Source organism: Arvicola amphibius, chromosome 7 (genome assembly GCF_903992535.2).
Source record: "Arvicola amphibius chromosome 7, mArvAmp1.2, whole genome shotgun sequence".
In the NCBI taxonomy this organism is placed as follows: Eukaryota; Metazoa; Chordata; class Mammalia; order Rodentia; family Cricetidae; genus Arvicola; species Arvicola amphibius.
In genome coordinates, this window is record NC_052053.1 from 16,973,410 (window position 1) to 16,998,343 (window position 24,934).

The window sequence follows — 24,934 nt, forward strand, 5'->3', positions numbered from 1 at the left end:
GATAGAATACCCCGGGATTTATTAATAGCAGTATTTTGTTAAGTGTCAAGAAAATCTCTTTTGATATATTGAGCCCAAAGAAAGATATATTAATAAGCAGATTAATAACATAAGGTTAATATTCATGAATGTCTATTTTGTTAAAGAATTTTGGGATCAGCACTTTGTGTGACCTGTTGTCATATTGGAGCTGTTTCTCATCAGTGTTGGCGACACTCATTGAAAGCTCCATCCTTTAACTAGAGTGGATACCTGTCACTCTAGAAAAAATTTACCTTCTTTTTCCCCAAAGAAAAAAAATCTAAACCGTTCTTTTTCTCTCTTTAGTTTATTAAACAACCACCTAGTTTATCATTTAAGTTTCATGTTATATAATAATGGAGGAATAATAACTTTTCTGAACTGTGCAAGTCGATTTGCTTTGCAATTTCCATGATTTCTAATAGGGAAGATAGCTTAATAATAATGTGTTAAGTATAAGATACCATACATATTATCAAAAAGTGTTTCTATAAGGAAACTGCTAGTATATTGTTACAAACATTATCTCCACTACATATATTCAATTATCAACTGTGACAGGACATTGCATTCATGAGCACTAACATGTTAGTGACATGCTTATAATTTTTCACTGATTAGCAATGCTGCAAAGTGAAAAGAAATCCTAAAGTTACATCACTAATAACATAATATGTTGTATTCATGTAGTAGTTGTCTCCATTCATATAGCAGACATATTAGCAGGTATTTCCTACTGCATTATTAAGTATCCACTCTTGTCTTTGGTTTTGTCTGAGCATCATGTGGCATCAACTTTCCATACCACCTCCACACATACACACTTATTTATTCTGTCTAAGTCTAGATCTAAGAAAACCAGGTCAAGAGAGAAGCAGAAACATTGAATGCTTAAGAGAAGCTTAAAACTCTGTCAGTTATCTATGTTGGTTGTATCACGGCTTTTCACACTAACTGGGAATGTAATCTATGCTCCTTTATAAATTTGCTCCACAGATTTAATTAAAATATATGCTTATTATTAGAAAAATGTTTATTTCCATACTGATTCATCTTTGATACTTTATGTTGCTTTAGAAATATCTCTGTTTCACTGGAAATGAAGCAAAGGAATGAAATGTTCCACTATTTACTGAATAATTGGTAGTACAAATTTTTAATAGAAATAAAGGGAATTGGACCACTGATATAAACTAGTTCACTCTATGTAGTTATAAGAAATGTCAGGAAGAGTACCAGAAATTATACAGAAGCAGGCCATTTACTGAGGAACAAACAGGGTGCTAGTGCTTTATGAGCATACCAGCCTGGTGTCAGGAAACTTTGTCCTCAAAATGAACAAAACCTGGTTCCATATAACCATGACCTGATTACATTTATAGATGAAAATCCACATGAAGCAAACTAAACAGAATGGGGTTTAAAACAAACTTTCATGTTTGCCTGAAAAGAAGGAAGGTTATTCTTGCCAAGATGCGCAGCGCACAACACCTCTCTATGCTCTATGTGCTACCATATGGTTAGCAAGCTTCAGGCAAGGGGCTGGAAGTTCAAACATACAAAGACACACACAGACAGAGAGACTGAGAGACAGAGACATGGACCTCTTGTCACTGGTAAGAAGCCCCTTACTCTATAGCACCATGGAGGCTTATATACCCAACAGTCAGGTGGGCCAACAGGTGAAAACCTTATCCTCTGGTCCTCAAGGCCAAGGCAACACGTGCTCGTGAAGCAGAGCTGGTAAACAACTTTGACACAGCTTTTAGTACCTCAAATCAGAAGGAAAGTAAAGATCTCTAGCAGAGAAGAGCAGCTGGAGGCCAGAACTCCAAATGGTCCCAACAAAGATGAAATACTCTATTGGTTAATATGTACTGATGACAGCTGAGGGAGACACTAGAGGATTCCAGTTAGAATCTGGCTATACGTTTTTAATCCAGCATGGAAGCTTTAATATATAACTATCTAAAAGCTCTGGAGAGATGACATTCTGCAGTCAATGTGTTATCTTTTGATCAGCAATCTTCACGCTAAGCTAACTCATAGCTGGGGGCTTGTTCAACAATTGCAATACCAGGTGGAAATTAATAGTACACTAATGCCCTTAGACATTTGCACCAATCTTTTCCCTTCATTCATTGTAATCCACTTTATCATATTTAATAGCATATAGGCAAACCAGATTTGGGAGGCCTGCTCTGAACTTACAGGCTGATTTTGAGGCTTAAAACTTTTAACACTTAATTTGCTTTACTTTTTGAGCATTTTGTAGATGTGTTTACATGTTTACATGATTTCCATCTTCCTTATTCTGGTAATAATTCAGCTCAAATTCATGACCTCTTTATTATTATTATTATTATTATTATTATTATTATTATATATTGCATATACCCATAATCTACTTAATCAATTTAGTGTAGTTTTCATGTACATGTATTCAAAGCTAATGACTTGGGATTGGATAATTTGACAGGGGACCCTTCCTAGGAGGACTGAGTATTTCTCTGTCTGCAGCCATTGATTGCCTATGGATTTTCATCTGATGCTGGAACCTCATAAAGTTTTCCCAACATACAATGGTATGCCCACTGGGATCAGTCTTAAGTAAGACTTAACTATTACAGGAAGTTTTTATTTCTTTGATATTTCTTCACTTTAGATTCTGTGAAACAAACAAACAAATAAAAACCCTTAGATTAAGAAAGTATGATAAGAATGAGCATGATGTGTAAGAAAAGTATCCTTAAAAGTGGATAGAAAGCCTCCTGACAAAAAAGAGACAGAGAAACAGAAAGGAGAGCCATGGAAAATTCCATCCATGGCTGCTGTTAAGTTCACATGTGCAATTTTCCATATTATAGAAAGGACGCCACACATCCCAGCTTATACTACAAGCCTCCACTTAACTTGAAGTCTAGTCTTTCGGTTCTAAAGTTACACAGGCAGGGACATGAAATATTCAAATATTTTGACCTCAGTCAAATGTATCATCATTCATTGTCCGTCTAACAGATCTAAGTCCCTCATGGTAATTCAATGCAGTAAACTGAAGAAGCAGCAGGCAGAGGAATGGTCCTTCCCCTGACTGTTCCATGGACAAATTGAATGTGTGTAAAGAGATCTCACACACTACACAAAATCCCCTGAATACAGTAGTCAATAAAAAGATTTGCCTATAGAGCCCCCCTGAATAGAATAAATCATCTTGATGACTTGCGTGAATTTCTTTCAAATTTATAACATCCTAGGCTTTTTTCCCTATACTGTCTGCTTCTTCATTGGTTCAATATGTGCGAGATGCCAGAGAAATCGAAATCTTAAACTCCCGCAGTGTTTTTACTTAAAAGAAAGAGGTTTTCAGATTGCTTAGAAAAATTATCTAACCTAACAAAAATTCATTTAACAAGTTCTTCAAAAACCGTACTTCTGGGATATAATTCAGTGATTTCTTTGGCCGGTCATGCTATCATCACTTCTTTAACTGATCAACTTTCCATGCCACCAATCCAATAATACCTGTGCAGCCTTTCACTGGTGTTACTCCTTCCGACTGTTCCCAGCGATGCTGGAAGTGGGCCGAAGCCTACTCTCCTCCATAAGACAAGACACACACTTATGTTCAGAGCTACTATTTTTATCCAATCAAGGAGCATCATTATAATTTAAATCCCCCAAAGATGTATTTTGTAAAACCATTGTCTTCTCTGAAGTGCCTTCAGACGCTAACCCCGCTATGTCTTTCTAAAGCTGCTCCACAGGTCCTTCAGCTGCTGCTGCAACGACCGAATAAATACACCCCAAGTTGCTACCTAGTCCCTGTTCCTGCTACTTCCATTTTGTCTGTGGTTAGGGAGTCTTGAAGTACAGAAGGAAGAAACAACGAGAAGACAAAGAAGGAACCTAAAGGACTTGTTAAGACCTAATCGTCTGCATCGTCATCAAAGTAACAGATAGGACATTCAGACCATTCAGACCTTGGCTGCCTAGTTTTAAAATACACATAGAAAACGTCACACTTGTGATAGATACTCCATGGAATATTTCAAAAGGCTTAAGGCTCTCACTTCATTGTAATTTTAAGCTTCTCTCTCTCTCTCCCTCTCTCTCTCTGAAACACACACACACACACACACACGCACACACACCACTTAGCGAATGTGATTTCCTTACAGAGAAAGCCATGCATCCATAGTAATTTGCAAGAGAGTTAATCATTCAAATGCTTCAACAGTTGACACCTTACAACTGATCTCTACCTGTCCCTCTGCACACCAGCTAAACCTAGAACAGGCATTACCATCCACAGAGCATGAGATAGGGATTGCATGACCTAAGAGGTCTGACATAATTTTAAAAGCTTTTACATCTGTAGTGAGTATCTTAGTTAGATGGAACAGTGGGAACACTTGAGAACAGCTGTTCTCAAAGAATGGGTGAAAGAGGAAGAGCTACCAATCTTTCTGATGCCATAAAATGGTAGATTTTTACATTTGGGAGAAAGAAGGGGGAAAAATCTCTGAAGTGAAGCATTTCCTTTTCAATTCTTTAATGAAATTTGCCTTGGTTGTCATTTTTCTCTCATGCTAGGATGATGTTTTATGAATACTTTCCCCTTGGGTTTTCTACAGAAGCAGAATGTGTTTTTTATAAGATGATTCCCTGGAGTCTTATTCAGAATAAACACCTCATTGCTTACAGGGAATTTACAAAGTCCCTTCTCTTCCAGTGGATATAAAACTTGAAATTTACACTGCATAGAAATGATGCCTATGAATTGATCCCCCAAGCCATGGGATTTATACCTTGTTCCTTTTTGTAAGGCTTTCTTCCCCCATCTTTTCTTTTAAAAAAAAAAGGAATATACATAAGTGTACAAACAAGTTTACTGTCAAGTACAAATGATTGTTGGGCAGTCAATTTATAACATCTCATATTCTTGTATCAAAAGAGCATGCTCAATAGAGCAATACAACACCCATGTCACACAGCAAAGCCCTGTACACCTTAGGTAAGTCCTTTTAGTATTTAAAGCCAAACTTTTAAATGTTGTCAATTAACTGATCATCAGTGCTTAGCCTCTTCAAATTTGTCATGTTAAGTTCACTTTTCAAATCATTTACTTTGAAGACATCATCCTAAGAGGAAATGATTCCTGCTGGTTATGCATGCAAAATGGCTGAAAGAAAAAGCAAGAATACCAAACACCTAATACTATATCTTATAAGTGGAGTGTTTTTGAGTGTCCAATTCTCTTTCCAAGGGCTTTGTTCATGCCATCTGAAGGCAAATTAATAATCTCAAGATTCCAGTAACCAATTAGTATCAACCACTTTCACAAATTCTCAGTGACTAAAAAGATATATGATCTGTTTCATCAAAAAAAGGGGGGGTGTATATGCTCCTCAAATTATAGTGCTGAAACTTATATTATTGTGACTTTAAAATAGTACAAAAAATACAAGTTTAAGTTGAAACTTTGAATTTTTACTTTTCCTGAGGTATGAATAGGGAGTATGATGTCTTCTTGCAATGTTAAACACCATCATGAGCCCCAACTCCTAATCAGCCTGCACCTATGAGCATGAATATCTCATGCTCTACAGCACACAGTGTTGCTAACCTATAGCATGCTTTATGTCAGGTTAGTAAATGCAATTTAAACTTCTGACGTTTTCAACCTAAAATAGATTATATGTTTTAAGTCAAGGAATATATGTTGTGAACTTTTGACCTACTTACAGTGCTGATTTAAACAATTTATGTTTTCAGAAAACAAAACTGCTCTAAAGAAGAATCAGGGTTTATAGTGGAAGAGGTATCTCAGTGGCAAAAAAAAAAAAATGTATACTGCTCTTGTATAGGGTCAGAGTTCAGTTCCCAGTACCAGAGTTTAGGAAGCTCATCACTTATAGTACCTTTATTTCTATGATATTTGATGGATATCTTCTGGATTCTATAGAATGTGCACCCATAATCACGGACACATACTTACATACATACATACACACACATATACACACATACCATAACATACATACATACCTACATACTTGAATACTTTTAAAATAGTAATAATAAATACTGTAAAACAGACAAACAAAATGAACATTGGAGCTAGACTCAGCAGTTAAGAGCACTTGCTGCTCTTGTAGAAGACCAGTTAGACACAATAGCTCAGAATAAAAAATATTCCTAGCCGGGCGGTGGTGGCGCACGCCTTTAATCCCAGCACTCAGGAGGCAGAGGCAGGCAGATCTCTGTGAGTTCGAGGCCAGCCTGGTCTACAAGAGCTAGTTCCAGGACAGGCTCCAAAAAAGCTGCAGAGAAACCCTGTCTCGAAAAAAAAAAAAAAAAAAAAAAAAAAAAAAAAAGAAAAAAGAAAAAAAAAATATTCCTGTTCCAGAAGACCTGACACTCTCTTCATGCTTCCTGGGACACTAAGCTTGCATGTGGCATACATATACACATGCAGAAAAAACATGCAAAATAAAAATAAGTAAATATTTTTTAAAGAAAATAAACAAATGATGTCTGCTCACTTTGTTAAAGAGTTTTAGCTAAGAGTTTTGTCACACAAATAGCTAAGATGTAAATAAAATGAATGGCTAAGATTAAATGTCACTTAGTCACTTAGAGACTCTGTTACAGTAAACTACACTGATTTGCAGTGCTAGTCTAGGTGAGCATTGTCAGAACGAATGCTTAGCACCAAAGGTTTGCTGTAGGAATTCCTGCAGCCAGTATTCTTTAAGTTACCAGTCCACTTGGGCGGGGCCTCATATAATATACATGCTGATGTAAAGCCTGCCTCTGCTCGCTCTCTCTCTCTCTCTCTCTCTCTCTCTCTCTCTCTCTCTCTCTCCCCCTCTCTCTCATATTCAACTCTGAATTAGTGTGAGATTTCTTTTAAGTGTCCTTCTTCAAAGGTTTAGGTTCAAAACCGAAGGTTATTTTTTTCAAACAGGGTACTGCTAAACGCACAGATAATTGCAGAATGTTGTGTAGTTGTAATGATAGCAGATGTTATTTTTAATCATAACATAGAAGTTAAGATATTAAAAGTAAATATGCCTAAAGAGATGTAATAAAAATACTCAAGGAGAACAGATAATTATGGGGCAATTTCATGAAGTGTGGATGGGTCTATTTTGGATAGTTGTGTAAAATATTTGTGTTTTTTGCTAATTTTTTTCAGCTTAAAGTATAGCGTGTTTTTTTATATAAGAGCCTGTGTCACTATACTTGGATACACACCTACTTATAGTAATTTCAAAAAGATAACTAGAAAAATTAAAATATATACAAGCACAACTGCATGTAAACATATAGACACATGCATAATTGGGTCAAGAGAGGAAAATCATAGCCCAAAGAATGATAAAAGAAACAGAAAAGTGTTCACTAAATAACAATAATAAATCTGGTTATAAGTAACTGTTTTAAATATAAATTTTTAAATTTTCCCAGATAAATATAAAATGTGTGTCTGAATAAAAAGCATACATAGAATCAAACTAACCTAACTACATATATATTTACTTCATACTAAGGGTTTATAGAGACTGAGAACAAATGAATTGGAAAAGACACACATGGTCATGAGAATGCATGATGGGATATACTTGGAACAAATGAAGTTGAGTTACATGAAAAGTTATCACTTTTTGGAGGGAAAATAGGACACTATGTGATGAGAATGGGTCAATTTACTAAAATGCTGTAACAATTATAAATATATATATGTATATATATATATATATACGTTGGATATATATATATATATTTAATACTAGGTCATAAATTTATGTGCACTATATATATGTAAAATACTAGAGCATCTAACACAAAAACATAGACAAAATATTGTTACAACTTAAGAGAGTATAAAATCGTATAAAACGTGTCTGGACAGATGAAGCAACAGTTAAGAGAATATCCTGCTCTGACAGAAGAGCAGAGTTAAGCTTCTAGAAACCAAGTCAGGTGGCTCACAACAGCCTGTATGTAACTTCAGGTCCATGGTGATCAGGTACCTCTGGCCTTCATGGGCATCTGCGCACATACACACAAACACACAAAAGCATAAAATAGACATGGGGCTGGAGAGATTGCTCAGTGGTTAACAGCACGAGCTGTGCTTCCAGAGGATCTTTGACAATTCCCTCTGTGCGCCGTGCTTACCCTTGATTAATAAAGAAACTGCTTTAGACCTATAGCAAGACAGAACTTAGCTAGGCGGCGAAAACTAAACTGAATGCTAAGGAGAAGAAGGCAGAGTCAAGAGAGAAGCTGTGTAATCCCGCCACAGAGAGACGCTGATTGGAATCTTGCCAGTAAGCCACAGCCACATGGCGATACACAGATTACTACAAATGGGTTAAATTAAGATATAAGAGTTAGCCAATAAGAAGTTGGAGCTAATGGGTCAAGCGGTTTAATTAATACAGTTTCTGTGTGGTTATTGCAGTTCTGGGTGACCTGGACGAACGAGCAGCCTCTTACAACAATTGATGTGATAAAGTGCATAACCAAAGCAACCTAAGGAACATGAGTTCATTTGGGCTCACCTTCCGAAGCTGCTGTCCTTCATGGTGGAGAGGAGAAGGAAGCGGGAACTTGAATGCGCTGGTGGCAGTGCATCTTGAAGTCAGGAAGCAGAAAGGCAATGCTGATGCTAACTGGGATTCTCTTTTATGGGGTAGAGGCGGTGTGCCACCCATTTTTAAGGTAAATCTTCCCACAGGAACAAACCTAACTAAGGTGAGATCCCTTACAAGCGGGCCATGGGCACACTTAATTTTAGTTATCCCTCACACGTGTGCCTGGAGGCTTGCCTCCTAGATTCTCTGAAGTTGTCGGTTAATATGGACTATCACAAACCCACCTCTTGTCAACTCCACTTAAACCACCATTTTACAGTAACCACCCCCTTCTTCCGCCATGAGGGCATGGATTCTCACAACAGAAAAATATAGTCAGTCCTTTTTCAGAGGACCCCACAATCTTTAACATGTCTAACACTGCTTAAAAGTCCAAGGCTCATGTCTTTTCTGAGAGTCAGTGTAATAACTGACTTGTGAGCTTTTATAAAGGAAAAACAAGTCAAATACGTTAATGGACAACATCAAATAATAAACATTCCCATTTTAAAGGGGGGACAGTTAGGGGCATAGAAAGTGAAAGACAGAAGCAGGAAGCACCGAATCCTGGAGATCCCTGCTAGGCATCTGGAGTGGATAAGAGAGTCATCCCGGTTCCAAAGTCTCTGAAGAGTCATACCCCTCCAGCTCTCTGACACACATGATCTCCCTTGGAACATGCTCACTAAATGCCTACAGCTTTGCTCGGAGAATGTTCATAGTCCTGGCATCTCTAATATCCTGAGGTCTCTGTATGGGAGAGCTGCCCCCCAGACTCAGGCAGACACCAAATTCTTAGCACAAAGATTTGTTACCCTGGAAGTACAAAAGCAGTGTGTGTGTGTGTGTGTGTGTGTGTGTGTGTGTGTCTGTGTGTGTAGAGGGTGGGTGCTATAAAAACAGTAATCAGGCATCAAGCAAATTTTGTTGTTTGATTTTTGCTTTTTTTTTTTTTTTTTTTTGCCCTAGTGAATTTCTAAGGAGAAAAAGGGTAAATCTGTGATGGGGTGAGTTGGTAAATGATAAATCCTGATTGGACATGGAACCAAATAATAAAATTTGATAGTGGGAATTCAGTACTTTGTTTTAGGAATGAATAGTGCCCAAATAAGGGAACAGACCTTGAAGGCTAGCTTTTGGGATGTAATCTAATGGTTTTTAGCAAACAGGAGAAGGGTAAACGGCAAAACCTGTCAGTGCCACGTTTGCCATGTTCAGGCCTGTTAGGGTCCTCTAGTCTCCATTGTTTAACGTTCTCGACTTTAGGGAATGGACTCCGAGGTTTCTGACAGGAAGTTTTCAGGTTTTACGTCTTTGGTGTTTTAAGGATTGGGACTATCATTGTCTTATACCATAGGGTTTTAAGTTTTGAGTAGAAAAGCAGGGACAACTTCTCATGCTACTATCAATGACAGTAGTGTTATACCAATGATGAGCAGAACATCCGTGCCACAGCTTTCTAGCCCCTAAGCTCTGCAGCAGTCAGGGGTTGGGAGTTTAAACTTTGTGGCTGCAGTTTTACAGTTTGGCAAACAGAGTGCAAATAGCCATATTGTCAACCACAGAAACGTTCCGTCCTTCCTTTTGGTATCATCTAGAAAGTCAAGCTCCAGCTTTGTCCTGGAAGTAAGCCAGTTTCCTTAAACCCCAGCCCGAGTCAGAACCCCGCGGCTTTTCAGGGAGCTCCAAGTTTTTCATGGGAGGCCTTTCTGCAGATGATCAGTGCTGGACAAGCTAGGCCTTCTCAATCAAACCATAGGGCATTTAGATTTTTATAAGACTTGATGGTCGTAGAAAAACTTACAGACTCAACGGTGGAAAATGGGAGAATTGCTAAAGTTTAAGCCTCAGGCAAAAAAAAATTACTGCTAAAATGCTTTATTTTATCATTTTCTCAATGACAGTGGCTACATCCTGTAGCTTCAGTAAGGCCGGTGCGAGAGCCTAGCAGCCTTTGACACTCTGCATCTTCTCTAGCATTTAGTCAATATCTAATGAAACTATTCCTATAGCTATCACTGAAGAGTTGCTAAATGACTCACACAACTCTTTACTAGGCAAAAAGAAATAGATAACTGTGTGTGTATTCAAATGCTATCCCTAACTCCTAACACATTTGGCCCCAGACTAATCATTTAATCCTCCAACATCTTGATTGCCTTATTTTCAGAGGAGCAGAGTAGAAAAACCCATTCCTCAGAATGGAGGAATATGTGTTCAGGGACAAGTATTCTTATTTTACCGGCTTGGGATATGTAAATTGTAACAGGCAGCAAGGTAGAACATTTATCCTGTGTGTGTCTATGCCTGAGGAATTTTCTTTTCTCTCATAGACATCAAGCAGAATCATTTACCGTTGAAACCACACTTGCTTTCTGACAGGAGCTGCTTCAGTTCTGCATTTAAATTGTGTTGTGTTCTGTTTGTGTAAGCCATTTCTTCACAAGAAGGCTTCTGAAGGGCAGGCGACTTGTCTAACGCATCCCTGTGTACCTGAGATAATTAGTACATCATGAAGCCCACAGCAGAAAGTCACTAGGTATTTGTTTAGCTGGATAACATCACCAGTAGACAGCCGAGGACACATCAGGTTTCCTCTCACTAATTCTCAGGCTGTTTCCTCCGCAGTCCAAACCCTCCCTGCCTGCAGCCTTTCCAGGCTTGAGTCTAAACATTACTCAGAAGGGTGGCTGAAGTCAGCAGGATCATAATCACCACCCTCCGAGACAAACATCAGGAGGTTAATACAAGCTGTTGTTGGTGAGAAAACATCATGCTGTTTTTGGTCTCCCAAATTTCCTAGCAGACATCCGGAATTCCTATCAGACAAGACTAAAAAGAAGATTTCCATTTGCAAAGCAATTATTTCAGAACTGGGCTTTTTGTTGGCCCTGTGGTTTGAGGGATAGACTGATAAGAGAGTTCCTAAAGACGTCTTTTCTTAAATCTCTGTTCCAGACATAGGGTAAAGCTGCTCATACCAATGACAGGAAAAGAAATGTTTCATTTCTTCTGCCTGTTATTTTGTTTCCAGCCTATATCAACGGTTAAATAAACTTCAGCTGCTGAACATTTTTCTATGTTACAGGAGCAGAAATCCCAGAGCACAGCATGCTGCATTACAAGGTGGAGCAATATTGCCTCCATTAATACAGTACTCCCGACTTTGGTGATTGTCTGCTATTGATTGATTCTCCTTCTGATGGGGAGCGGACTTACATAGCTTCACCAGATAAACAGGAGAGTCTTCTGAGACTGGCCCAATCTAGCTTTGATATAGAGGCACAATGATAGGATTTAGATTGTTTAGTGTCTGTGATGGCAAAAATAAAGACTAAAGACATTGAGTAGAAGCATAGAAGTCTTGCAAAAGAGAAAGAGAGATGGGGGGAAAAGGAAGGAAGGAAGGAAGGAAGGAAGGAAGGAAGGAAGGAAGGAAGGAAGGAAGGAAGGAAGGGAGGGAGGAAAGAAGGAAGGAAGGAAAGAAAGAAGGAAGGAAGGAAGGAAGGAAGGGTAATTCAAAGTCCAGATTGCCTTAGTAACATTGCTTCCTAAGTATGATTATAATGTTTTTTTTTATAATCCCAGCACACAGAAGGCAGAAGACCATGAGTCCAAGGGCAGTAGAGTAAGCACGGGGATAATCTGCTCCCATTCCCAAATAAAAATAAAACAAAATCATGTGTATGTTCTTTATCTTTCTTACTTTTAAGTTAGTAGCTCAATTTAAATTTCAGAGTGCTAGCTGGGTAGTGGAGGCACACACCTTTAGTTCCAGCACTTGGGAGGCAGAGGTAAGCAGATCTCTGTAAATCCGAGGCCAGCCTGATCTACAGAGCTAGTTCCAAGACAGCTAGGGCTGTTATGCAGAGACACATTGTCTCAAAAATAAAAAATAAGTAAATAAAAAGAATTTCAGATTGCTTACCCAATAGACTGTATTTTCACTGCAAGAGGAGTCTGAGTGATCTTTTTCTTGGTACATCCAAAGGACATAAAGTCTGACTGTGATAGCTGCTCAGCTTGTGTTGAATAAATAGAGCTATAAGGTTTCTTGAGCTTCTCAGACCCTCTCCACTTAATATTAAGCATTCTGTACAAACAAATAAATAAACAAACAAAAAACCCAAAGCCTGTCATGTGCCACACGTACTCCACTCCAACTGGATCCAATTAACCATGTTATTTTCTGTTCGATCCTCAACCAAGTGTCAAGGCGTATGCTTTGCTGCCCTCTGCTGGTTTTGTGGTTGCAGCACATAATAAAATGGGGCGAGAGGGTTTAACTCAGTAGGAAGATCTTGGATTATAATTAAAAGAAATGTTTATACAAACATGCATATGGAACATGAATATCAATAGTGACATTTTTTGGGGGGTTTTCGAGACAGGGTTTCTCTGCAGCTTTTTTAGAGCCTGTCCTGGAACTAGCTCTTGTAGACCAGGCTGGCCTCGAACTCACAGAGATCCGCCTGCCTCTGCCTCCCGAGTGCTGGGATTAAAGGCGTGCGCCACCACCACCCGGCATGACATTTTGAAATAAAAGATTAATTCTTCATTTATCACTAATGGAATTCTATACAAATTAATTTATTTTGTCATAATTTTACAGAAGTTTGCAATAGTTTATAACTATGGGGTATAGTTCTGATGCATCTGTATACTGGAAAATATTAATGCAGAAAGGAATTTTTTGACAGTAGATTTAATTGCTTGATCTTTCATATCATCTTTATTTAGAGGGTATATTATAGGGCAGAGGAAGGGTTAAATATTTATATTATTTCCAGAATGCACTGGTATTTAAGTTAATTTTTGCAGTAAGTTGCTATAACTAAGTTGCTAATTAGAGACTCATAAAATTTAGTGAGAATGGCAAAGTTTTTTGTTCTCTACTCTATATATCTACAAGGTAAGATACTCGTGTAATTTCACTGTTGTACATAGCATCCCTTCTTATACTTGAGAATAAAAATTATTAAATATTATTAAACAAATTACCCACACTCACTGCTAATTAATTAATACAGATAAAGAATGAATTGCTACAGTTGAATTTTAAATAAAGAATGCAAGATTGAACGACAGAGTGTGACAGTAGTCTCTCAATGGAATTCTAGGCACTATAATGTATTTTCTCCTTGTTATAAAACCAAATGAATCCCATAAGACTCCTAACATGTTGAGTTTAAACTAAGAAAGTACATTTGTGTGTGTTCAGCTTACAAAAAAAAAAAATCCTTCCAAAAGTCCTAACCTTAGTGATCATAAATGTACACGGGCTATATTCAGTGTGAAGCCCGTCCTCGGAGCACCGTAAAATCAGGAGTCTAAGCCATAGATCCAGGAGCAGTAATAGATAGATCAGTTGGGGCTGAACTCCCCACAATCTGTGGATCTCTGCATTGTGTCCCGTTTGGTTTTCTGATCACAGATGAGAGAGCAGAAAGATCGCAAGAACAAGAATACTAGGAAGTCAGCGATGTATGAGGCAACTTCTCCCAGAAATGGCTGCAATACCGGAACGATGGCAATATCAATGGACATGTTAATGTGAACAGTGAATATTTTCATGCATTCCCAACCCTAGATAATAACTACTGCTGTTGGGGAAAGAAATAGCCTCTTTCAGGGAGACACACTACCACCAAATCTAACTCAGAAGTGTGTGTGTGTGTGTGTGTGTGTGTGTGTATGTATACTCAAATGCTCGCGCGTGTATATGTGTATATACATGTAAAATAATAATCAAAGAAGATCAGGCTGACAATTTGAGGCTGGGAAGTATATAGGATGGGTTCAAGTGAGAATAACTGAGAAGAGCTGGATGGAGAGGACGGAAGGGAAAAATAATAAAATTCTATTTCAATTAAAATAATAGGAAAAGTAAGTCAAAGCAGGAATGGATTTTAAGGTTGCTATTGCTACAAAAGTCTAAGAAAGGAAGACAATATCATGATTAACATCCTTTCACTGATAGAATTAGCAATTATATAAAAGATCTGACATCATATAGAGAATATCATTTATGATTCTGTAACGCTAAAAGGTTATTACAGTAACCTGCATCTAAAATATGAAAGATGTCATATAACTTCCCAAGATCCAGAGTGTTGGGTTTTCTAAACCAAAGCTGCTTTTGAACTTCACAGTTACCTTAATTATTCAATTATAATGTACTTATATGAAATATGAATAGTTATGAGTATATAAACCACATTTTATTTCCAGAAGCTTACTAAATTTTTTCTTCACCCCTCTCTGCCTTTCCCCTCTCCTTCAACCCTCCCTCAAGGTCCCCATCCTCCCAATTTACTCAGGAGATCTAAATTTTTAAATCAAATTGAACCCCTAACACTGTAGGATAATTGCTTGTGTGTGTGTGTGTGTGTGTGTGTGCACGCATGTGTATGTTTGTGCATGAATTTGTGCATATGTAAGTAATAAGGACTTATAATGTCAAATTTTGAAATTCTGTGTAAACTATATCATTCTTATGCAAGCATATCTTTCTCAACAAGCAACTACAATAAATTCAAAAGGGTTTTGGTTTCTTTCAAAACAAAAACCATCAAAAAACAATATAGCTGTCCTACAAGTCAGCTGAGCCATTTTGATCTTTGATATCCATCCTCAAATCCAATTTCTACATTTTTATCTAAACAACCGAGTTCATAAAACCTAATGAGAATCATCACCTGGAGCCCAGTTTTCTTCTCTGAGATGTTTCAATGAAGGTGTATCATTGTTCCTCCTAAAACATATCATTAAGACAAATCAATGTACAGAGTTTACAAGACAGATCTTGAGCTTCTCCAGAGAGTGTTTTAAGACTGAACATGTAACTAAATGCAAATTGCGCATTGCACTTGTATTCACTTTATAAAATATCTCCTAAGCAGAGGCAATGTGGGTTCTCATTGCCCTGGTATAATGTGAAGAAGTGGTGCCAATGGATGCTGGTTAATAGGCTTTAATTTGTTTTGCATTTGTCAACATACAAAGGCTTTCAAAAGTAATCAATACTCTTGTGAGGAAATGAATCAGGAAGAGATTTAATTCCACTAATTTTTTACTAACATCCTCATATTCACAAAAACAACATTTACCAGATCATGTATTATACTGTTTGATTTTTAATTCAAAGCAAGCGTGATTAAATCAAACTGTCATCCAAAATTGTGTTTTACTCTCAATGCTTAAACAACTTATAACCAGTTGCCCATGGCTTATTTTTATTCCAATTTTCTACACACATTTTTTGCCACATTTAGTGAATTAACATTATATTCTCCTGATTAGTTATTTTTGATATGTCATTTCTAACTTATGGTAGCACGCTAAAGGAGAAAGCAATAGTTGGGGGAAAAAAAAACCAGCTTCTTAGAAGATACAGTGTAGACAGAATCTATACATTCAATTTAAAACTGTTGCTCACAAAACACCATAAGAGTAGAAAACCTCTAAACTATTAAGAACACATTTTGACACTGTAGACAGCTTTCTGAAAGAATACCAGTCGTGTTATTATTAATCAACAACTAATAAATGGGACCTCATGAAACTGAAAATTTGCTGTAAGGCAAAGGACACTGTCAAAAAGACAAAAGGGCAGCTTATGGAAGGAACAAGATCTTCCCCATCCCCACATTTGACAGAAGACTGATTTCTAAAATATACTAAGAATTCAAGAAACTAGGCATTAACAATCCAAATATTCCACTTTTAAAATGGGGTGCAAATTTAAAAGGGAATCCTCAATAGAGGATTCTCAAATGGCCAAGAAACACTTAAAGAAATGTGCAACATCCTTAGCCACCAGGTAAATGAAAGTCAAAATGAGTACATATTACACCTGTCAGAATGTCTAAGACCAAAAGTAAAAGTGAAAGACATGCTGGCAAGGATATGGAGCAAGCAGAACACTCCTCCATCACTGGTGCGATTGCACACTCTATGGCCACTTTAGAAACCAATATGGTAGTTGTTGAGAAAATTAGGAATATACCTATCTTTAGACCCAGCTATACCACTAGGGGGTATATACCTAAATGTTCCTCAGTAATACCACAAGGACACTTGTTCAACTTGGTTCATAGCAGCTTTATTTGTAATAGCCAGAAACTGGAAGCAACCTAGATGCCCATAAACTAAACAATCGATAAAGAAAATGTGGCACATTTACACAATGGAGTATTATTAAACTATTTAAGACAATGACGTCATGAATTTTTCATGCAAATATATGGAAGTAGAAAAGATCACCCTGAGGTAGCTCAGACCCAGAATGGCAAACATGGTGTCTATTCACTCATAAGTGGATATTATCTGTAAAGGATAACCATGCTCAATCAACAGATCCAAAGAAGTAACAAGGAGGGTTCAAGGAGAACACATGAATGTCATTGTGAAGAGAATATAAAATAGACATCACAGGTAGATGAGGGAAGGGGACTGGATGGGGTATCTTGACACGAGAACAGGAAGGATCAGGTAAGGGAAGGATGGAGGACGAGAGTACTGGGAAAGACAGCTGGAATCAGTGGCATCTCTGGGATGATGTAGAAACCTAGTAAAATAGAAACTCCTAGGAATCTCTGAGGGTGACAATAGCCAAGACTCCTAGCAATGGGAGTTAAAGAGCCTGAACCAGCATCTCCTCTAACCAGGCAAAATTTCCAGTATTGGGATGCCAACTCAACCATATATCCTTTGACCTACAATTTGCCTTGTCTACAAGGTGCTCTGGGACAAAGGTAGAGCAGAGAATATGGGAGTGGCTAACCAATGACCGATCAAGCTTGAAACTCACACCAATAGAGGGACCCCACCTTTCAAGCTGCCTGGAGAACCAGAGACTGGACAACCTAGAGATCTAGGGTAGAACTAAACATGGTTGTCAAAGAAAAAAGAAAAAAAAAAGCCAATGAAATGATTCCTAATGATATTCTGCTATACTCATAGATCATTGTCTAATCCAATGGTCATTAGAGAGGCTTCACCTAGCAATTAATGGAAACAGATACAGAAACCTAGAGCCAAACATTAAAAAGAGCTTGGGGAATCCTGCAGAGAGGGGAAGGAAAGATTATGAAAGCAGAGTAGACAAGGACAAGAAAATCCACAGGATCAACTAACCTAGGTTCCCAGGGGCTCACAGAGACAGAATCAACAACATGCAAGCTTGCATGGGACTGACTTCGGACCTCTGCATAGATGTTACAGTTGTGTAGCTTGGTCTTCTTGTGGGCCTCCTAATAGAGGGTTCAGGCACAGTCTCTGACTCTGTTGCTTACTCTTGGGACACTTTCCTCCTACTGAGTTGCCTTGTATAGTCTTAATAGGAGGGGAGGTACCTAGATTTACTGCAACTTGATATGTCACGACTGGCTGATACATGAGAGGTCTGCCTTTTTCTAAAGAGAAAGGAGTGTGTTTAGAGGCTATGCTGCTCATTCGTTTCTCAGCTGTCTGGGTGTGAATAATCACACAGAAACTATATTAAATACAACACTGTTTGGCCAATAGCTTATGCATATGTCTAGTTAACTATTGCATCTTAAATTAACCCATTTCTATGAATTTGTGAATCACCACAAAGCTGTGGCATACCAATAAGGTTCTGGCTGGTGGCTGGAGTCTTTCTCCATCAGTAGCTACATGGCACCTCCCTGACTCCACCTACTCTCTCCCTATATCTCTGTTCAGATGTCCCACCTGGGTTTATTCTACCCTGCAATAGGCTGAAGAACTTTATTCACCAACCAGTAAAGCAAAACAAATACAGAAGAACATCCCACATCAAAGGAGGAGTAGATGGGGAAATGGGAGAGGTAGGAGAGGAACTGTGAGGAGGGGAGGGAGGGCAAACTGTTATAGGGCTGGGAAAACCTTAATTAATTAATTTTAAAAAGTTATAAATATGTGTTTAGGAGATCCAAAGGCACCATTGACACAATACTTCTATGAATGTGTGTTTACTAAATATTTTAATTTCTTATATTTTATTCCTGCTACTCTAGCTCCTATGAATATTAACCTCTGGCCTCTGTGGGCATTTACCCTTACACAGGCACACACACCCATATATAATTAAAAAATAAAATTTAAAAACATATTGTGCCCCGATTTTGTATTCCTCTTAAAATTGGGCTAAATTGTTCTCACGAAAGCCTCTGAACTTACACATTCACATATGGCTTCTTGTCTTGAGTCACATAACTTTCAGCTTCTTCACACAGTAGAAAAAGTAGCAAGCTGAAAATGACAGCTCATTTTTGTTGGGACCAGTTGGAGTCCTGGCCTTCAGCTTCTGATATTCCCTGCTAGAGCCTTCTGATTGAAGTTACTAAAAGCTGTGCCTTAAGGATCAGAGGATGGGGTTCTCACCTGCTGATCCACTTGACTGCTGGGTATTTAAGCCTCCATGGTACTATGAAATAAAGGACTTCTTATCAGTGATTAGACGTCCATGTGTCTTTCTGTCTCTGTGTATGTTTCCTCAACCTCCAGCCCCTTGCCCGAAGCTCGAGCATAGAGCACAGACGGGGGCTCCGTGCACTGCACATTTTAGTTTGTCCAATTCTTACTTTTCTAAGCTGAAAGAGGGCGGGGGGCATAAAGGAGATAATACTTGCTTTTCCTTAGATCTGTATGTTTTATCTATTTGTATAATTTCAATCACCCACAGAGACTCCACCATAGCCCTGAGAAGAACCAATAAGCTGTACAGAACACATAGATATCAAAGAAGAATTTATATGCTAACATTAGCAGAACTGGTTTGTAACATGTGGACATTTATGAAATTATTACAGCTTCATTAAGTATCTGGTCCATTTGAAGAAGGATGCAAATATATTAAGACTCACATGACAACAGATTGAGCATATTAGGTGAAGGGGAGGGACCATCAGGAAAGGAATACCATGTAAGATGTAATGGCTTATGTCATTCAAATGTCTACAATCATCTGCAATTTGGAACTGAAATGACAGAAGAGAAAATAACTTTCTTTTTAGTTTGAATTTATGTTTTCTTTGATAAAACTTATCATCTAATAAATAGTTATTGGGATATGTATTGACTGTGTATCACTTAGGCAAGAAGTAAGTGATAAAGTTTATTACATGTCCCACCTTAGCTCTATAAAAGATGTACAAATTCAGAAAGGAAAAAACCTTATAAGGTAGTTTCCTCAAAAAAAAATTACAGCAAGGCATGGGGGTACACATATGTAATCTTGCACACTAAGGAAGCCAAGGTATGGGTATTACAGTTTTGATAGATGTTAACCTTTATAAGCTTATGAGATTCTGTCTTTATGGGAGAAACATAGTAGCGGAAAATTTTGAGCTATATTATCTTGGATTTACAAGCAGAGTGTACTTAGAATAAAATAAAATTTATTTCTAGAATTTTTAGTTTATTAGAACAGATAAATCCTCCTTGCAGAGTTTATCTCTTCCTCTGAAAAAGTAAGACCATCGAACTATCATAAGGTGCCTCTGTAATCAAAGGGTTACACTCACATTCTGCATGGGATGTGACAAAGTCAGCATGGTACTTTACATGTCTAACACAGACAAAATCTGCCATTGTCAGAACCAGGATAGTGTAATACATTGATAATAGGATATTTGAAATTTTTTGTTTGTTTCTTTTGACACAAGAACTGGCCACATAGCCCTGGTTGACCTGCAATTCATTCTCTTACTGTGTCAGTATCCCAAGAACTGGAACCAAGGAACAGTGATGTCTAATCTAGTACCAGGAAAGCTTTGAGAGAGACAGATTTTATAATCATGTAAGACTTGAGGGATGAAGAAATGGTTATCTGTTAAGAACACCAGCTGCTCTTTCAGTGGAATCTGGGTTGAGCTCCCAGCACCCACAAGACAGCTCACATCTATCTGAATTCCAGTTCTAGAGGATACACCATTCTTTTTCTAGTTTCCTCAGAAAGTGTACATATATGATTCACAGATAAACATGTAGGCAAAACACATATGCACATAAAGTAAGACTAAGTAACATCTCAAAAAGTGTAACATTTTAATTTAAACAAGCATACAGGAAATAGCACCAATATTGGTACATGATAGATCAAATAATAGATAAATTATATCAATATATATTGTAAAGCCATATAATAGATAGCATGATATATATCAAATTATTTATACATTATTATAGCTTACATTTTTATATTAGGATTTTATACATATTCATTCACATATAAGAGATGAAATACATCTTGCATTGCAGATGTTTATATATGCAATGTATATGATATTTACAAATGAGTGATGACTAAACATTATGTATTATGTATGCCAATATGTAATATCTAGAAATTTCTTATATTTATAAAGTCTAGTAAAGAGGCAAATGGATTCACAAAAGGAATTCTATCATCTTTTATTCACATTGAGGGCTACTCTATTTGCTGAGAGGCCCAAGAGAAAAGTAGCATTCTCTTTAAATAAAGAATGAATGTCTAAGTCAGTGAACATCTATTATAAATAATAGTATTATGTGACATTTTATTTAAAACAGTAATATAGATTGAAATTTTAATTTTTTCCATTTATTTACTTATTTGTGGTGTGTGTGTCTCTGTGTGTGTGTGTGTGTGTGTGTGTGTGTGCTTGCACATACTATGATACTGTGTGGAGTTCAAAAGATAGCTGACAGGTTCTCTCTTTCAACCATGTGAGCTCTGGAGATTGAGCTTTGGTCACCAGCCTTGGCAATAAACACCTTTACCTACTGAGCTATGCATCTCCTCAATCTTAAACTGAAATGTTAACGTAACAATCATATTGAGTATTTTGATCATTGACCAGTAACCAAACATATTAAATTTACAGATTAGATTCACGAAACATGTATTTACATATTCATCTTATGAGATGAAAGCTATCTGTCACCAGGCTCTAGGTGGCTTAGTGACTGTGATGTAAACAATTGTGCTTTAGGTTCTAGTTTCTTCTTCTTATTTCAAAAGTACATCTTCTCTAACTTTTCTTAAATTCAAAATATAAATATTTTAAAATTATCTAGCTCATTTATTTCTTCGTTTATTTACTGTGTCATTCATTGGAAATGTGTCACTTTCTTGGAAAGGGAAGAATATAAGGAAGAGAAGAGAGAAGCGGATGAATGTTGAAGATGAGGCAGAGAAACAACTAGAGGAATTTTAAAAAAAGATTATCACTCTGCTAGGCCTCAGAGAACTAGAAGCAGTATTTGGAGCATTTCTCTTTGAATTATCTATCTATTTATCTATGTATAATCTATTTCTCTACATGTTCATCAGTTAACTATCATCTATCTATCCATCCATCCATCTATCTATCTATCTATCTATCTATCTATCTATCTATCTATCTATCTATCTATCTGTAGCTGTGGGAACTTCAGCCAATAACATTTAAGGTTATTGCCCCACTTTGGGTGTGGTCTCATGTATTATAAATGTAGACTAAAAGCATGTGTGGGCCTCTTGGCTGCTAGATTTGGTACCAGTTCCCAGCACATTCAGAGGACTTCAGATCCAGATGGCTACTCTTTCTGTGAGGTTATCCCCAAATAAATAAACTTTTGTTATAGTCCATTCCGGGCTATTGTGGAACTCTTTTGTATGCCAACAAATTGGCACCCACCATCTGGAGCATGAATTGACATAAGACCTAAAAAAGCTTAAAAATAAAGAGGACTTCTAGACCCATAGAAATCAGAGCCAAGCACATATTCTTGGTAGCCATTTTTTTAAAAAGATAGGCTCTGTTTGCTGGCAGTGATCAGAGGCATGGCTACAGGGAAACCCTGTCTCGAAAAACCAAACCAAAAAAAAAAAAAAAAAAAAAAAAAAAAAAAAAAAAAAAAAAAAAAAAAAAAGCTGTTTCCTGTTTTTGTTTTTGCTTTTTTTTTTGTTTTTTTTGTTTTGTTTTGTTTTGTTTTTCTGGCAGATTAAAATGACTCAGGCTTTTTTGGGAGCAGTTAAATGGGGACCATGAGCAGCATGTTGCAAATTGCTTAATGGTAACAAAAACCCACTGTGTCACAGGAGCTGGGGTGGTCTGCTTAGCAATTTTTTTCCAAAAGCTGCTTCTGGTCAGAAAATGATTACAGATATGTAATAAAGACAAAGACAGATTTTCACATAAAAGACCTCTAAACAATTCACAGTGTGTTTTAAAAATGTATGTAGGCTTGGGAGAGAAAAGAAAACGAATATAGACAGTTATAAAAAGAAATAAATAGTTTTAAAAGTAAAGCAATGCCTTTAAAAGGAGAGAAAAGTAATACAAAAGAGTACAGTCACAGGCTAAAGAAGTAAAGAAAAAGAAACCTTGCAAAGATGGAATACACACAGAGAGTCTGGATTGTGTATATTATTCTGTTTTATTTGAGTTTTTGACTGCAGAGAAATATTTGATTCTGGGGGCTACTATGTTAAACCAACATATATATTTTAAAGGTATCTTGAGTTCAAAATTTGAGTCCAAAGATATATTACTTTGGAAAATACTGCTTTTCTTTCCACAGAAGATGAAAAGCTGTAGATTCCTTCCAGGCTAATGTGCTTTTACGGAACAATACCCCCAAAAGGTCTCAATAAACCCTAAAAATATTTTGCCCAACAAACAACATGAGGCAGTTTGGAGAAAACTATGCCCAAATCCCCAAATATTGTATATAAATGTTTGTTTTCATTTAAAGAAATTTGATTATAAATTGTTAATGGTCACAAAAAGGTCTTTCTTAATAAAAAAAAAAGGGGGGAGTGAATGGGATAAGATAATAGGCAGATTAGTGTGAGTTTACTCACACTAATAACAATAGTAATAGTGAGATTGCTTCTGATGTATCATTTATAGACAATTTACATTGGATAGATTCCTGTATATTCAGTCCCCTTTACCTTCAGTGTCCTCTCTGTGACAATGAAATTAACACTTGCATTTTTCTGGGGCTATAGCTCAGTAAGAGAACACCAGCCTGGGATGCTCAAGGCCCTGCCTTCAGTCTCTAATATTTCAGAAATAAAAAAAAAATTAAACAAAATAACCTTTCATGAGAGAAATAGGCTGATTTCTATAGAAACAGCCTCAGTGCATCCTCAGAGAATTACCATCTCTATTCCTGAGATTATCTGATACATTACATGTGTCAGGGCAGTTAGAAGTATGGTGAAGATCAGTTTAGTTTTCCATTTACTTTAGCATATTCTTTGCTTTAAGAAATTCATCTTGACAGGGGCTTTTTACCTCCAGCGACCACTGCATAGCACAAATCTAGTCAAAACATATTTGGTAAATGAATTGCTCGTTCATATTTGAATACTGCAATACGGGGTACAAGAGAACTAACTGCTGCTAGGGCGCACTGAATTATTTCTCTGGTCTTGTTCTTGGTGCCAGCAAATGTATTCCTTAAACTTGAGAAGACAAAATAGGTTCAGTTGATAGAGAATTTTATAATCAGGCAGAGGTGAGGGTTGGGCTCGGCAGTTTCTTTCCAGGCTCCCTAATTTGTCATGAATCCTTATGTAGAACCAGATAATGTTGCTTCATTACATTACTTTATACAAGTGCACAACTATTTTTCTCAGAAAGTATTTGAAATTGCATCTTAATTAAGTTTCCCAAATGAAAATTCTAGAATAAGAAATAAGTTGATTAATTTCATACTTGTTGCTGAGAAAAGGGAATGGCACAGCTTCAGAGGATAAAGCCCTCATATTTATTGAATCGATTATGTATTATTTGTGTTGCTTTTAATAGATTACTCACATGCTATAGGGGCAGTTTTTTAATCTATATTTTAACCGTAAAGAGATGCAGCTGTATAGGCATAGACATGCTTATAATTCCTCAATCAAATATATGTAGAACTTAGGAAAATTGTTTTCAGCACACGTCTAATTGAATTATCTCTGCAGGGCTCATATGATCTCAAAGGGACTGAAGAGGCAAGCACAGGGCCTGCAGGGATCTGCACCAGCTTCTCTGTGGATTTATTGTGACTGTTAGCTTGGTGATTCTGTGGAACTCCTAACTGTGGGAGTGGTTGTATCTTTGACTCTTTTGCCTATTCATGGGGCTCTTTTCCTTACTTTGAGTTTCCTTGTCTGACCTCTGCTGGAGAGGCTTTTGCCTTGCTTACTCTATTTGGTTGTGTTTGGTTGTTATCTCTTAGAGGCCTGCTGTTTTCTGAAGGGAGGTGGAGGAGGTGTGGATCTGGGGAAAAGGGGAAATGGG